We start from the raw sequence: 10,805 nt of genomic DNA on the forward strand, positions 1-10,805 counted from the left end.
ACTCACTCACTCACATGTTTGTGTCAGGACGTAATTTTTTTCCTCCTAATGTATTATTTTTGTATAAAATTGAAATCAATCCTAAATCATTATTTATACTTTTTGAGAAAATGTTGATATTTCAAGTAAAAGTTTCCTTTTTTCCCAAAAATGAAAGAATGTTGTGGTTTTATTTTTGTGTGACGACACTTTTATTTTATTTGATATAACTTATATATATTCAGTTAACATGAAGACGTTCACCCGGTGGTCAAGTGGTTAGCACTGCTGCCCTGCACTGTTGTGTGTGTGTTCCAACTTTATCAAAATACATTATTAATCAGTGACTAAATTAATCTGCAACTATTTTGGTAATCAATTTAAAAGTTTATTTTGATTACTAAAACTAGGTTTTTTTCCCCACCTCTTGAATGTAAATAAATGTTTCTTTATTTATTCAGTATTTTAAAAGACCTGTAAGCTACTCAAAGTGCTTCACATAAAAAGCAGGAATAAAATCTACAACAAAACAATAAAATAAGAATGAATAAAATAATAAACAGAGGGAAAACATTCACTGTGTTACTGAGTATTAAAAGCTGCTCTGTAATCAGACTATGAATCACATGATCCAGTTCTGTTAGTCTGACTAAGTGCAGGAGTAATCAGACTATGAATCACATGATCCAGGTCTGTTACTCTGACTAAGTGTAGGAGTAATCAGACTATGAATCACATGATCCAGGTCTGTTAGTCTGACTAAGTGCAGGAGTAATCAGACATGAATCACATGATCCAGGTCTGTTAGTCTGACTAAGTGTAGGAGTAATCAGACTATGAATCACATGATCCAGGTCTGTTAGTCTGACTAAGGACATGCTCAAAAGCAAAAACTTTCCCTCGACTCCAAACTTTCATTGAAACAAGAACTTAATCTGGACTACTGTAGAGGGGCGGGGCTTGTGTGCTGAAAAATACTGATTGGTGGAGCACATTTAGCAGCTGTTTAAGTCTGTAACTCACCTTTAAACAAGAACTTTTTTTGGTTTACCTGCGGGACAAGTCACTTACCCTGTGTGGGTTGGGCTAATCCAAAATAGTGAAAACAAGGGGGGTGTTCTCTGAAGACACACTGTTACCTGTGAAACACGGGTGCTCTGAAAACACCCCCATTAGCACTTGGTACTTTCCTGTTGCTGACTATTGTTCTCTGTTTAAGTAATATCATTTGATCAAGCCTATTCTAACATTCCACACTACAAAATAAGTCATTAAAGTATGTATGATTCGTGTGTATATCGTATTGGATCGATATCGGCCAATACTCAAGCCTGCAATAAATCGGTATCGTATCGGAAGTGAAAAATCGGGACATCCCTATACTTGAGTAAAAGTATGTGACAGAAAATGACTTTGGTAGAAGGTGAAGTCACTTGTTATAAAATCACTTAAGTAAAAGTCTTAAAGTTTACGACATTTAAGTATCAATAAATGGCTTAAGTCATTTTCTGGATTGAGCCAAGGTGGATCAGTGGTAGGGCGAGTCGTCTTTCCTGGCTCTGCACGTCTCCATGTGTCCTTGAGCAAAGACATGTTGCAGTGTGTGAATGTGTGAATGCGTGAATGAGTGAATGGGTGAAAAGTGCAGTGTAAAGAAGCTCATCAAGACTAGAGAAGCAAACGATTCTGTGAACAAATCTTTTTAATCCACTGAGTCTAATGATTCACTTTCAGTCAGAAAGAAAACCACGTCACTGCAGGTGACTCCGCCCACATTGAGGAGGTACTACAGTCATGGAAAACGATGCCAAACTGAGTCGAGTCGAGCTGGAACTGTATAGTGGAAAAGCGTCTAATTAAATGACATGTCATTTAATGTAATAAGTGGACGGACAGTGAGGTTCAGGCTGTTCTCAGATTATTTACTGAACTTTGAGGTCGGTGGAAACACAGACTACAGATTACAGGAAGGTAAATAAGTTCCTCTGAATAAAAATCAGACTTTTCTCATTCAGTGAGCGTTTTTTTCCATGGTCACCTGACTCTGCCGTTTTCTCTCCCCGTGTTGACCTCTGACCTCCGCCACGGCGCCCCGCTGAGAGCGGCCTTGTAATCCACTGATGTTGCTCTATTTGGTTTTGAATGAGGCCTTTGATTTTCAGACGCAGGAAGCCTCCAAAGATCTGACGCCGCTCTTTGACTCTTTTGTCTGAAAGAAAGTGAAACACAGGCGGACTCATTAACATCTGTGAGAGACTGGAACTCAACACTAAACTCACTAAACAGCTCATTTCACCTCACACTGTGAACCAAGGCTTCAATACAAAACGACTCCATGAAAGAAGTCAGAGGATTTTATTCCACACAAATCACAGTTTATATTTGCCGACAAATTAGAGACAATAAATGTGATTGTTGTGCTTTTGTGACGCGAGTTAAATCAGGATCTTCTTCATTGTTTTTACATTACATTGCTTTTACGTGTCTATGATAATCTGATTTTCATTATATGAAAGTCTGTTTTTTACTGCTTAACAAAAACAGCCTCACTATAAATCAGACACATATTCTTAAACTGATTTAAATTTTCTTGTTTTGAGTAAAATAATTAGCTAAATTTAGCTTGGCTGTAAATCTGCAGACTGTAATGTTCCTTAAAGAAAGTTGAACTTATCATAAGCTAAGAAATTCCGTCATATAAGAAATATTTACCCTAACTCTAAACTGATTCTTTTCTTTATACCAGAAAATTTAAATAAATAGGACTATTTTGCTTTTTTCTCGTCAGCCTTTGTTACAAAAACAGCTGTACAAGATAAAAAAGCCAAATATTCTGAGATTAAAATTTTTTCCAAACAAAATTCTTTCCATTTTCATAAGCAAATTTTGCTCTGTAATACTTTCAGATTGTAATGTTCCTTAAAAACAGTAAAAATAGACCAAAAAACTAAACTGGACAAAATCTAAAGAAAATTTAGGAAGTTTAAATATTTAGAGCTGAGAATTTACACAAACAGCAAACTGTGACAGTGAATTTAGTCGTTTAAAGGAACATTACAGTCTGAGAAGCTAGTTTTAAATATTTAAAGCTTAAAACAAGAACATTTTAATTCAATATAAGAATATTTGGCGAAAAAGTTCACTGTCATTTTACAGTTTCACTTTATTCTTATCGTTAACTCTTTTAATTTAAGTCTGATGGTGGAGTTACTGATCCTGAACACACACACTCACACTCGTCATTCAGTGAAACGTTACCACAATAAAAGTCCAGACGGATTTTTGTAAATGTGTTTATGTGGCGATGAAACTCAAATCTGCGTCACAGTCTGGGTCCCTTGCAACCTTTTGCAAAAACCTTGGTTTTAACATGGACATTGATTTTAAACTCCATAAACGGATACATTCTGTCGTTAAGTCCAGTTTTTTATCAGAAATCAAACCAGTATAGAACTGGTTTGATTTCAGAAGCTTTTAGTGTGTGATTCATGCTTTTATTGGTCTGGACCGCTGTAATCTGCTGTACGCTGCTGTCAACCACAGGTCCTCCCCGTGTTCACAGTTAGTCCAAAATTCAGCCGCTCGACGTAGACGTGACCACATCACTCTCCACCGGCTTCTGTCGATTTTAGGATTCATTTTAAAATGTTACTGGTTGTTTGTAATGTTGAACGGTTTGGCACCACATTATGTCTCAGACCTCTGAGAGTTGAATCCTCCCTCTAAGGCGCGAGGTCTGCAGATCAGCTTCTCCCTGTTGTGTCGAAAACAAGGCAAAACAACAGCACTCTGGCACCTAAACTGTGGAATGAGACAAATCTCCTCTTAAAACTCACTTTTACTCTTCGGCTTTTAACTCTGGTTTCTGGTGTCTTTTTTATATCTTTTAATGTTAATGTAGAGGACAACACGGGGACCGGAGACACGAGGACAATGTGGCGAGCGAGTGACACAAGGGGACCAGAGACGCGAGGACAACGCGGGGACCAGAGACACGAGGACAACGTGACGAGGGAGCGACCCACGGGGACCAGAGACACAGAAGATGGAAGCTGTGTCCTCAGTGTGTCCTGAATGTGGCCGTGTGTTTAGCAGCCACAGAAGAAAGGACACGACATCGACTCCAGCTGAGGCCCAAAGGCTCAATGGATAGGACTACCCAGCAGGGGTCAAAGGTCAGGAGGGCTAAATGGTCACTGCGACCTGGGTTTACACCGACCTTTTCTGTGGAGCTACATACACATGTATGGAGCTGCTGTGACGGAGTCTTCCATCAACCGCTCGCATCAAGGAGGCTTCTGTTGTTGTTGTTGTCATCGTCATCACACACGTGCAGTACCTGCAGCGCCACCTACAGGGACACACAGACACGTAAGAGCTACAATGATTAATCATTTACTAACCAATTAGTATATTAATCTGCGACTGTTTTGATAATGGATTCATCAGTTTGTGTAATCGGTGAAAGTTTGAGTTTCAAAATAATCTACAGATTAGTGTAAAATATAATAGTGTCATCAGCGTACACTGTAACAGCAACAAAGAAATCATTCATACTGAATCATTTTGTGATTAACAAACACTGATCAATATTTTTTTTACACATTTTATGAAACAAACTAATGGATTAATGTAGAAATGAGTCGTTAGATTAGACGGCGTTATTGATCCCACACTGGGTAAAATTCACTTGTTACAGTTCAGAGGTCAACAAGTGACAAATGCAGAACGTGCTGTACTAGGATATGAAAAACTGTGTAGACAATAAAGTAAGACAAACAGAAGGTAAATAGAAATAGAACTACTTGAGTATATCAAGAAGTTATAAAAATTAACACGTATATACAGCAAATCTACACATTTTAAAATGAAAATAAACAAAAAGAGACACAAAGGTCCTCAGAATGTACTGAAACATTTGTATTTATGTTTAATTCCCTGACTCTAAACACTTTCTGCTGCAGAGTCAGAAACTCACAAATCACCATTCTTTAGAATAATGTGTTTATTTATCATTTATGCAGATCATTTTATCATTAATATATTTTCCTATTCTATATTTACAGTTTACGACCTGCCTGGTTTTAAATGATCACTGTGTTTATGATTGTAACAGGTGTTTGTGTTTTACATGATTTGGCACTTTCCAAGTTTATAATGACAATAAAAGTGTATCTTGTTTTAGTCCAATGAACATAAAAGAGAATTTAGAGGATTTAAATGTTGTGCTAATTTTACGTCTTGTGGAAAATAACGGGTTACATATTACAATATATATACACATATATATATATATATATATATACACATATATATAAATAAATATATTGTTATATTAGAGTTAAATACCAGAATCTGATATTTATCTGACTGATCTGCACTCACTGACCTTATTTTATTTCAAAGAAATGCAGTCTTATTTAAGTCTAATAACATTATTGGGTGCAATTGTTACATTTTCAAAGGATTCTTTTAAATGTTTGGCCAATAACTTATTACATTATTGGCTCAAAACCTTTATTACATTATTGGTTGTTATTATATTAGTGTTGCTACAGGCGTCACAATCATTGACATTAAAAGTGTAAAGTTTTCACATGTAATGAACTTAAAAGAGGCAAAAAAAAAAAAAAAAGAGCTTGTGATTCATGTTGATTTATCTTTTAAATAATGTGTTTGTAAAACACTGATGTGTAACAAACACAGTTAAACACAAATGTATTTGTTAATAAAAAATACTAAATCTTGTAAATTGACTTTTAAAATTCACTGTATTTAAATGAGCTGCTTTTTTTCTTTTTTCTTGAATGAATGAATGAATGAATCCTGACAGAGTGATGTTGTCATGCTGATGTTCTGACGCTGGTGAATGATTTATGACGACGACAGTGAGAGACCTGGGTTAATGTTCACATTCTTCTCTGGAGGAGCTGCTCACACCACGATCCACATCCAGACCTCAGAGGAGACCACAGAGACACACAGAGACACACAGAGACACTAAAGAATAAAGACTAGAAGAATAAAAAGAAAAGTAAAAAAGGGAAACTGAAAATAATGTGTCTCCGTCCTGTGTGTGGACAGTGAGTGGACAGGAGGTGCAGTAAAGGTTGAGGACAGAGCAGGTGATGGACGATGTCTCGTCTCACTGCAGCTCATTAAGCTGTAAATCTTTGACAAAAGCAGTGAAGCTTCTCTCTGCTGTTTGAACACTGAAACAAAACTCAATAATACTTTAGATTATAAACAACACATGTAAGGCGTCCAACGCGGGACACATTATATCACATGTAAGGCGTCCAATGCGGGACACATTATATCACATGTAAGGCGTCCAATGCGGGACACATTATATCACATGTAAGGCGTCCAACGTGGGATATCACATCTGAGGCGTCCAACGCGGGACACATAACACATCCGAGGCGTCCAATGCGGGACACATAACACATCTGATGCGTCCAATGCGGGACACATTATATCGCATCTGAGGCGTCCAACACATGACACATTATATCGCATCTGAGGCGTCCAACATATGACATATTACATAAATTATAACCACTCATTTAAACTAATATGAAAAGGTATCATGTGTAAAATGATGAAGATGAATTATTAAGTATAAACTCAATGAAGGAATTGTTATTTTTCAGTCTTCAGTCAGGAGCATGTTCTTCTCTACAGAGGACATTTTTAACCTCTGTTTTTTTTTTTTTACAGTAGGACTGGAACTAACAAATATTTTCTATTCAACTGTTGATTATTGTCCTGATTAAAAAGATGCGTTGTTTGGTTTATAAAATGTTTAAATTTTGTCAAAGCTGGAAATTATTCAGTTTTAATGATTTCTTTGTTTTATGGAGCAAAGAAACCAAAAAATATTCACATTTATGAAGCTGGAAAACACACAAACTGGATTGAATTACTTTTAAAACACTGAAACTGATAATAAAAATATCAAAATAGTAGGCACTTATTTTAATTTTGATGAGACCAAGCTTCACTGATCAGGAAGTAATCAATAACATGTTGATTTAGTGTTGAAGCCTCAAAATGTCTAAATTCTCTTAGAAATAAAAACTTTCCTCATCATTTCAATTGTCTTTACAAGTTTCTGTCGATTGTTTTCTCCATTAATGGAGAAACGCTTAACCCAGTCAAACATAAAAGATATAAAATAGATATACGATTTTTTTATATTTTACATCTAATGAAAGTAAAGCAGAGTTCGCAGAGATAAAAGAACCAGGTAACAAAAACACATTAAGTCCAATAAGTAAATACTTGCAGCTGCTGCCACCTTGTGGTGACAGACGCAACACAGATATGGTTGATTAGTTTTTATAAATGAAATCATTGATAAAAAATGTGTTTTCTATCTTTTTGCATATTACAAACAGTCACAGTAACGAATGGATTTTTTTATTATCAAGAAAATTATTAAATAATGGAATAATTGTTGTTTAAATCACGGGTTTCACTCAAACGATCTGAGGGTCAATTAACGTTTAGTCTGGTCATGAAGTCTGTCTTTAAAACGACAAATAAACAGGTTTTCACTATAAGATTAATTTGAGAAACAAGATTAAAACTGTATGAAAATATTCCACCATGATGTCGCTGTTGCAGTATTCATAATCATAATACACAGGATGATTGATTTTAATCACAAGATCAAAATCAAAGTAAGCGTTTTTTTATACAAAACGATCTGTAGTTGAAAATAATAAAAATCAATTAAGATGCAAATTAATGTATAAATAACAAAAAACAGACACTGAAAAAAGCTGCAACTTTGAGAACTCTGCTTTAAATCCTGATAAAAAAATCCCTGTTCATTTTGAATAATCTGCATTATCTTGGTTGTTGGCAGCTAAAGTGTCCATTTTGACTTTACCTGTTAATGTTTTTCCCTTTAATTGGTCCTTTGATTATTATGAACATCATCATTTCCAGGTTTGACAAACACTGATCAACATTTTTCAACATTTTCTGATATTTTATGAACTAAATAACTCGATTAATCTAGAAAGAATTTGAACGCATCACAGTTAAAATCTACGTGTCCCACTGAAAAACATGTACTGAAGACACATACTGAAGACACACTGAAAACCTTCAGTTAAAATCTGTGTCCCACTGAAAAACAGACACTGAAAACACATACTGAATACACACTGACAACCTTCTATTAAAATCTACGTGTCCCACTGAAAAAAAACATGTACTGAATACACACTAAAAAAAAAAACATGTACTGAATACACACTGAAAAACTTCTGTTAAAATCTACGCGTCCGGCTGAGAAACACATAATGAAAACAAACTGAAAACACGTACTGAAGACAAACTGAAAACCTCTAGTTAAAATCTACATGTCCCACTGAAAAACATGTACTGAAAACACATACTGAAGACAAACTGAAGACACACTGAAAACCTTGAGTAAAAAACTACGTGTCCCACTGAAAAACACGTACCAAAAACCCGTACCAAAAACCCGTACTGAAAACAAGTACTGAAAACACACTGAAAACCCCTACTGAAAACACACTGAAGACACTAAAAACACGTACTGAAAACAAACTGTAGACCCAATAAAAACATGTACTGAAAACACGTACAGAAGAGACACTGAAAATGCGTACTGAAGAGACACTGAAAACGCGTACTGAAAACAAACTGTAGACCCAATAAAACCGCGTACTGAAAACCGTACTGAAGAGACACTGAAAACTTTCAGTAAAAAACTGTGTCCCACTGAAAAACATGTACCGAAAACCCGTACTGAAAACACACTGAAAACCCCTACTGAAAAAAACTGTAGACCAATAAAAACCCGTACTGAAAACAAACTGTAGACCCAATAAAAACATGTACTGAAAACACGTACTGAAGAGACACTGAAAACTTTCAGTAAAAAACTATGTGTCCCACTGAAAAACACGTACCGAAAACCCGTACTGAAAACAAACTGTAGACCGAATAAAAACCCGTACTGAAAACAAACTGTAGACCCAATAAAAACAGTACTGAAGACCCACTGAAAACACACTGAAAAGACAGGTGCCTCAAAACTCCATTCATTTAAAGTTTTTACAAGAAAACTCAAACTCCACCCATTTAGACACACTGAAAACCTTCAGTAAAAACTGTGTCCCACTGAAAAACAGACACTGAAAACACGTACTGAATACACACCGACAACCTTCTGTTAAAATCTATGTGTCCCACTGAAAAAAAACACATACTGAATACACACTAAAGAAAAACACATACTGAATACACACGGAAAACCTTCTGTTAAAATCTACGCGTCCCACTGAGAAACACATAATGAAAACACGTACTGAAGACAAACTGAAGACACATAGTGAATACACACTGAAAACACGTACTGAAGACACACTGAAAACCTCTAGTTAAAATCTACGTGTCCCACTGAAAAAAAACATACTGAATACACACTGAAAAGCTTCTGTTAAAATCTGCGCGTCCCACTGAAAAACATGTACTGAAAACACATACTGAAGACAAACTGAAGACACACTGAAAACCTTTAGTTAAAATGTACTGAAATGTACTTAAAACATGTACTGAAAACACGTACTGAAGAGACACTGAAAACCTTGAGTAAAAAACTACGTGTCCCACTGAAAAACACGTACCCAAAAGTACTGAAAACACACTGAAAACCCCTACTGAAAACACACTGAAGACACTGAAAACACGTACTGAAAACAAACTGTAGACCCAATAAAAACATGTACTGAAAACACGTACTGAAGAGATACTGAAAACTTACTGAACAGACAGGTGCCTCAAAACTCCATTTACAAGAAAAATCAAACTCCATTCATTTAAAGTGTTAGAAAGAAAGAAAACGTGACAATAAAATGATAAAAACATGTTAGATTCAACTGATTTTTCAGTGAACGTTGTCTTTTTCATTCATACTCAAAACTATACAACATCCATCTATATCAAATTAAAGTGCAGCATCTCAAGTCCGCTCAGGGTGAATCATCTCACCAAACAAGACACAATAGATGATCTTTGCTAGCTTCAGGTTTTCGTTTTTATAAACGGTGAAATCATCTCACGGTTTTCTCTGATCTGCGAGTAAAACGTCTTAACAAACACAAAAACGATCTATGATCAGAAACGGCTTCATCTGCACTCACCTGTGTGTTCAACTGCAGTCTCGTAGACAAATGGTCCTGATGGGTCTCCCCTAGGTGTCTCCGCTTCTGTCGCCATTGGCTTTGATCGACAGCCATTTAAACTTCGAAATCGCGCTTTTTTGGATCCTAGAATCTCATTGGTTGGACAAGGTTAACGTACTGGGAGGCGGGACACGGAACCGGAAGTTTATTTTATTTTAGCTAGCAAAACCTCAAAACGTATAAAAGTATGAAAATTCGGACCAAATAAACGACGTTTTGTTGTTCGAACGAGTTACGCGACATGTTTCAAAGCGTCGTGACTGTGGAATTCATGTGAAGAATTTATTTTAGCAGTTTACTTCCTGCTGCCGCTGCCGTTCGTTCCCCCTTGAAGTAGTCGCAGAGGCGGAACTCACTACCGCAGCGCGTGTGAGCCACACGGACTTAATAATGACATGCACTGTTCAAGAGAAGCGCCAAAAAAACAAACGACAAATTAATGTAAAATAATGAAGAAAACTGCGAAATAAGAAGATTTAGCTTGATTATAAATAACGTTTACATCATGTTTATTTACACATGAGAGAAATATGTGACGTTAATATTACAGCTGTCATTTCCTGTGAAATATAAGTGTATGATTGAATGTAATGTGAA

General features: G+C 36.0%; 1 long non-coding RNA gene across 1 annotated transcript; it reads right to left on the minus strand.

The window, feature by feature from the left end:
- Nucleotides 1–1,663: 1,663 nt before the first annotated feature.
- LOC122773717 lies at nucleotides 1,664–10,540 on the minus strand. Its single transcript, XR_006360914.1, has 3 exons — nucleotides 10,167–10,540; nucleotides 4,199–4,330; nucleotides 1,664–2,188 (listed from the first exon to the last, which is right to left on the minus strand). It is a non-coding gene; the product is annotated as an uncharacterized LOC122773717 (long non-coding RNA).
- Between the last annotated feature and the right edge of the window lie 265 nt (nucleotides 10,541–10,805).

Source organism: Solea senegalensis, linkage group LG8 (genome assembly GCF_019176455.1).
Source record: "Solea senegalensis isolate Sse05_10M linkage group LG8, IFAPA_SoseM_1, whole genome shotgun sequence".
NCBI classification, from domain to species: Eukaryota; Metazoa; Chordata; class Actinopteri; order Pleuronectiformes; family Soleidae; genus Solea; species Solea senegalensis.